We start from the raw sequence: 6,583 nt of genomic DNA, 5'->3' as shown, positions 1-6,583 counted from the left end.
ATAGCTACAGTGTAATGGTTGCTCGGAAAACTCCCACGAATGTCTTGTTAAATCGAAAGTTGAGCTTTTTCAAAAAGTACCAGTGATAATATGAGCGGTAAGGAAATGAAACAGAGCTATCTGGATAGAAAAGTATGAAAGAAGTGTGTGTGTGTGTGTGTGTGTGTGTGTGTGTGTGTGTGTGTGTGTGTGTGTGTGTGTGTGTGTGTGTGTGTGTGTGAACTGATAAAACCAATGAAAGAAAGCGAGAACATTAGAAAGCATGTCAATGGCCACTCGACATTTGCAATATATACAATATCTGCAATATTATAACCTCCATCAGTTAACCATCCATTAAACCTTTTGTGTTTTACAGCAAGATCTATCGTATCTTAGCAGGTAAGAGAGTGAAGACGAAAATTTTAGCTACGCTAATCCACATCAGAAAAGACATATTTCGTCTGTCTGACACTGTGACGCCACCCCAACGATTATAGGACTCTATTCGTAAAATTTCTTCATCTTAAATTGCGCAAAGGAATGCGTGTGCATTTAACTTCTCTCATGGAGCTACCAGGAAATTCGCAGCCATAACAGAGAGAAAATGAAGTCAAACTGTGAAATGCAAAACTATCTGAGATCACAGTTAACTGTTAGGAAAATGATGACCTCGTAAATTGGTTCAGTTCCTATTAAAGCACCCCTGATAAGATAACAAGACTTCTCAACAGGTGAGACAGAGTGCCACACACTGCCGTACGGGTGGTGCAGAGAAGAGGGAGTGTGTCTTTACCTCACAGTGACAGAGTGACCTTGCATACGTACTCCTTTTCTGTTTATTCCTTCTCCCCATCCCTCTCCTCAACTCTGTCTCTGCCCTTTTTCCTCCAGCCAGGACCATTGCTCCCATCCACCCTCTGTCATGAACCCACACAAACCCGTACACTCACTCGAGGTACAAAGGGGATCTATGGTGCAAATGAGTTTGTTGGGGAGTTACAAGTTAAAAAATTAAGTTATACTTACCGTAGTTCTCATAATCAGTAATTAATCATTCATTATTAACTGCAATGCCTTACCTACACTGTATGGGTACGAACACAGAGGACCAAACTATGTAAGATTAATTCATACTTTCATATATCACATACCCTCCAGACCTGAACTCTCGTGTTCAACACCGTGAACTATGATGTTGATGGCATAGAATATTTCTAAGCTTTCTTCCTTAAAGATTTGCTCTATTTCATGCATTACACTTTAGTACTCTCTTCCAAGACATGTTTTTAATGCCGAGGTAATTTGCAGTAGTATTTTTATAGATAATATGAAGGTATTATATGAAAATAACTTTCTACGATGTGTTAAGAAATATCCTTGGCCAACCTGACTATGACCCTCCCACTTCTCCCTTTTTATACACCCATGACACCGCGAAGCAATAGAGGATGTTATTTTTTGGTGTGTGTGTGTGTGTGTGTGTGTGTGTGTGTGTGTGTGTGTGTGTGTGTGTGTGTGTGTGTGTGTGTGGAAACAAAATATCTCAAACACTTCTATCCGAGTTTAACCAGATTTTGCGAAAGGGTTGAGTTTCTGCCAATGAGGAATCCAACTGCTTTTTTAGAACACTATGTAAAATGGTCAAGGACACAGGGCTAGGTCAAATTTTCATTAAACAAAGCCAACTTAAATATATTTCATTCAATTTTGGCCATACGTAGAGGAATGGGTGAGGAAAATGCAAGAACGGAGTGATTCAGTTTTAAGAAAAAGTCTAAGGTCGAGGTCAGAGGCCAAGGGCTAAGATCAGCCTGTATGTTTATTTGATCGGTAACAAAATTACCTGAAGAGTTTTGAGGACATTTTAGCCATACTTCGTGGACTGTATGTGGGTTATCGAAAAAGTAAAACATTGTTTTTGAGAACATAGATCAGTGGTCAGTGTCACAGAACAAGATCAACTTAGACAGTTTTTTTTTAAGTTTTGTGTCTGTTTGTTTGTTTTTTAGGGTGGGGCAGTTGAAGACGAACGCAAGAACAAAAAGGGTCTATTTGAATACAGTCAGTAAAAGGCTAAGGTCACAGGGCAGCCTTAAAGTCCAAGGTTGCTTTCAAAGTCGAGTCAGGTTTAAATTGATCTGAGCCAGATTTAGTGTACTGTAAGGGTTAGTAGTCAGGCAAGAACGAAGAAACTTAACCTTAAGGATATAGTCAGTCAGAGGGCAAGGTGACAAGGCAAGGTCAATGATCAAAGCGTGTGCCTGTGTGTGAACTAAATAACCAAAACAGTTGTGGTCTGACTTAAATATGGTGGATGGGTTAAGGGCCAACCAAAACGTTAATCCATTTTTTTTTTTTTTAACGACTGGTTGAAAGGTCAATGTCACATGACATAATCAACATAAACAGTTATTATTTGATGTTGACTAAATTGTGTGGAAGTGTTCATGTTAAAACAAGAACAATCAGTCAAAAGTCACCGTCACTAGGAAGGTCAAAAATCAGATTAGTCGAGAAAGTCAACTCGAACAGTTTGTGGAAGGTCAGGTTATAGGCAAAAATTAAGTAGTTCTATTTTGAGAGTAATTATGTCAAAGGTGAAGATCACAGAACAAAGTCATATATTTGGCCCTATGACCAGTTCATGGTTGCAGGTATTGTATCCTTTGCTGCGTGTTACTTCCTTTTCGATCATTTTTATGCCTGGTGGAGGAGGCATTAACTTACTACTCCGTCCGTCTGTGCGTGCGTGGATACGTGCGTCGGTGCGTCCCTAACACTCTTGTGGACATGACATCTCCTGAGCTATTCAACAAAAACTCTTGTCAGTGATGCAGTATGAGGAGATAATGAACTGATTAGGTCTGTTAGGTCAAGGGGTAATAGGTCAAGGTCATATGGGAACAGGGGCTCACCCACGGGGGTTTCCTGGTTGCCCGGAAACCCCCCTCAACCTTTATGGAAGGACATTCTAAACGTACATATGCTTTAAAAGCAGCTGTGCTGGAGACTCAGCTGAGTCAAGGAAGCAAAAACTGAAAAACCTGTGCCGTACACGTTGGGTAGAACGCCTAGATGCCCTACAACCTTCATGGAGTTACAGTGGTGGCCTGCTTGGAGAAGACTGTAGAGGATGGTCCTGCCATCTGGTCCACAGACTCACTGATGCCCAGACTCTGCTGCTCACCATAACCAGCACAGACTTCATTGTGTCTCTGGTGATCACCAACAATGTGTGATCACTAGCCTTCAGGCAAAGGCTAAAGATGTAGTTGAGGGCAGCAGAGAAGTAAACTAATTCAAAGCAGTACTACAGAACGTCTGAAACAGCATGGATGATCACTACCGTGAATGGTTTCGTCAGCTAGAACAGCGTTGTGAGTCTGTAGGTGTCACACCTTCCATGCCCAGACGATGCAAACGTCAACAACACCGAGACAACATGTCAACTGATGGACCAGCTGGATACTGCAAGAGAACTCTGGCCATTCCACTCCTAGAAAACCTACTGAGTCAGCTGGAGATGAGGTTCACTCACCTGCATCAAAAAGCTTTCCAGGGACTCAGCATCATCCCATTTATCTTGGTAACTGTGACACCACCAGAGGGAAACAGGAGAATACAGGAGCTGGTTGCTTTACAAGGAAGACTTGCCATCCCCTCGCAGCATCAACGGTGAAGTACACACCTGATGTGTCAGGTGGGAAAATAAAGCCAAAGAACAGGGTGGTAGGTGGGGGCACCTATCATCCACCCACTTAATGTAGTGGTACCTTGTTGTTAGGGTAGCTCTACATCGAGTGGCAAGCCAAATGATTTCCTGTAAACCAGGAAATCATTATAACGCTGGGTGGTAACCTTATAACCAACCAACACGTGTTCCCTACGTGACAGCAAGTGGGTTGGCAGAGGGTTAGTGTCCCTCCCCGGAAAACAACTAACTAAAAATACGAACAAGAAGCCTCGGACCAGGACTGACCAAAAGATAACGACTAAAGATCATACAAAGGACATGATACGGATGGTGCCCTGGAATGTAAGGGCTGGAAATGATGAGGTGGAAGAGAGAGAAATTGTCCAAGTGCTTGAGGGTGCGAAAGTGGATGTATGTGGATTAACTGAAACTGAATGGCACGTGAGAGTGTGAGAGAATGGGAGTATGGATGGGGGATATGTGCAGGAGCAGGTGAGCATGAGAGGACAAAAGAAGGAGTGTGTAATGTTGTGGGTAACAGATGGAAGGAGAATATAAGAGAGTATGGATCAGTTGGTTCAAGGATCGTGTGGGTAAGACTGAAAGTTGGACTACAAATGGGAGCGATTGTGTCCGTGTATGCGCCAACGTAAGATCGTGCAAGCAGAGTGAGAGAAGAGTTCTGGACAAATGTGGAAGTGTGCATGGAAAAGTTTGAAAGGAATGAGAAAGTGTTTTTGATTGGTGATATGAATGGTGAAGTAAGGAATGTAAAGGTGGATGGAGTTGTTGGTGAGTGGGGTGTGCCTGCTGAGATAGATGAGAATGGCAGTGCTTTAGAGGACATTTGTGCCGGCAGAGGATTGGTGATAGCCAATATCCTCTTCAGGCACAAAATGATCCACAGGTATACATGGCGAGTGATAAGAAGGGTGGATGGTGAACTGAATGGAAGAAGGGCAATGACTGATTATGTGTGTGTGGATGAAAGGATGCGAAGATGTGTAATGGATGAAAGAGCATATAGAGGCTGGGGGAGTGGACTTTCTGACCACCATCAAGTGGTGGTCAGAATCAAGGTCCCAGTAAAATGGAGAATTAGAAGAAGGGAAGGATGGGAGGAAGGAGTAGATGTAAGGAGAGTGGAAAGGTTACAAGAGGATGAGAAAAGGCAGAATATGAGAGAGAAGTGGAGGAACGATTGAGTAAATATGAATTGGAGCAGATGGGGGACATGGAAGGTGTGTGCAAGATATGCACAAAGGAAATATGTAAATCATGTGAGGTGGTGTGTGGGGTGAAGAGAAGACGAAAGGGGGTCCAAGGAACAGCATGGTGGAATGAAGAGGTGAGACAGGCTGTGGCATAAAAGAAAAAAGCATATAATGAATGGATGAGAAACAGGGGCGTGGAAGAAGTTGAGAGACGGAAGAAAGAGTTATATGTAGAAAGGAAGAGAGAGGTGAAAAGATTAGTAAAAGAGAGTAAGAAGAAAATGGATGAGGAATTTGGAAGGAATTTGAGTGTAAAGTGGAGGGAATGTAAGAAAATGTTCTGGAAAGAGGTTAAGAGAGACAGGGTGGCAATGAAGTTAGTAGGGGAGTGAAAGATTAAAATGGTAGATACTAGAGGAGAAGGGATGAAAAGTGAGCAGATGGTGAGAATACTTTAATGAATTGTTGAACATAAAGAATGAAATTGATGAGAGTGTAAGTGGCTGGAGAATGCCTGGGAGAAGAAGGGAGGTGAGAAGACAGGAAGGAATCAGTAGGATAGAAGTTGTGGAAGCATTGAAGAATGTCAAAATGGGGAAAGCCCCAGGAATTGATGGAGTGTGTGGTGAAATGCTGAAACATGGGGGAGAGATAGTTGTAGAATGGATGTAGAAGATGTGCAGATTGGCCTGGGAGGAAGGTAAAGTCCCGGATGATTGGAAGCCAGGTATAATATTATTCCCTTGTACAAAGGAAAAGGGGAAAAAGAAGTGTGTGGTAATATAGGGGCATTTGTGTTAGTGTAATAGGAAAAGTACTTATTGACAGAGTTAGAGAAATAACAGAGGAATTAGTTGGAGAAGAACAGGGAGGCTTTAGGAAGGGAAGAGGTTCTGTAGATCAGATATTCATTCTTAGAACTTTAGTGGAAAAGTTTCTAGAGAAAGGAAAGAAGTTAAATGCGGCCTTCATGGATTTGGAGAAGGCATATGACATGATGGATAGACAAGGAGTGCGGAAAGTATTAAGAATATATGGAGTAGATGGGAAGGTGTTGAATGCGGTGAAGAGTATGTATGAGGGTGCTAAGGCTGCAGTGCGTGTGGATAGTGAACTGAGTGAGTTTTTCTATTTGAAGGTTGGGTTGAAACAGGGATGTGTCATGTCTCCATGGCTGTTCAATCTGTACATGGATGGGGTTATAAAACAGATACCAGGTAAGGCAGTGGATGTTGGACTGGCCCTAGTGAGAGAGGGCAGTGTTTGGAAACTCCCTGTACTGTTGTTTGCAGATGATACTGTGTTGTTAAGTGAAGACGAAGGGGAGCTGCAAGGCTTGGTGGATGAGTTTGGGAGAGTGTGTAAGAAACGGAATTTAAAGGTGAATGTAGGGAAGAGTAAAGTTATAGTCTTCGAGAGAGGCGAATTCAGTGAATGTACAGTGAGGCTCGATGATGAGGAAATGGAAAACGTGAGTACGTTTAAGTACTTGGGTAGTGTGATGAGTAAGGATGGAAGTTTGGAGGGTGAAGTGGTTGAAAGGGTACAACAAGGAAGAAAGGTTGCTGGTTCCTTGAAGGCAGTGATAAGGAACAGGGAAGTGAGTATGGAAGTGAAAAAGTTTTTGCATGACAGTATTGTTATACCAACTCTGACGTATGGAAGTGAAGCTTGGACGTTGTTGGAAGGACAC

Source organism: Coenobita brevimanus, chromosome 13 (assembly GCF_032717465.1).
Source record: "Coenobita brevimanus isolate Jiangsu-jjx chromosome 13, ASM3271746v2, whole genome shotgun sequence".
Taxonomy (NCBI): domain Eukaryota; kingdom Metazoa; phylum Arthropoda; class Malacostraca; order Decapoda; family Coenobitidae; genus Coenobita; species Coenobita brevimanus.
This window is presented reverse-complemented; position numbering follows the sequence as displayed.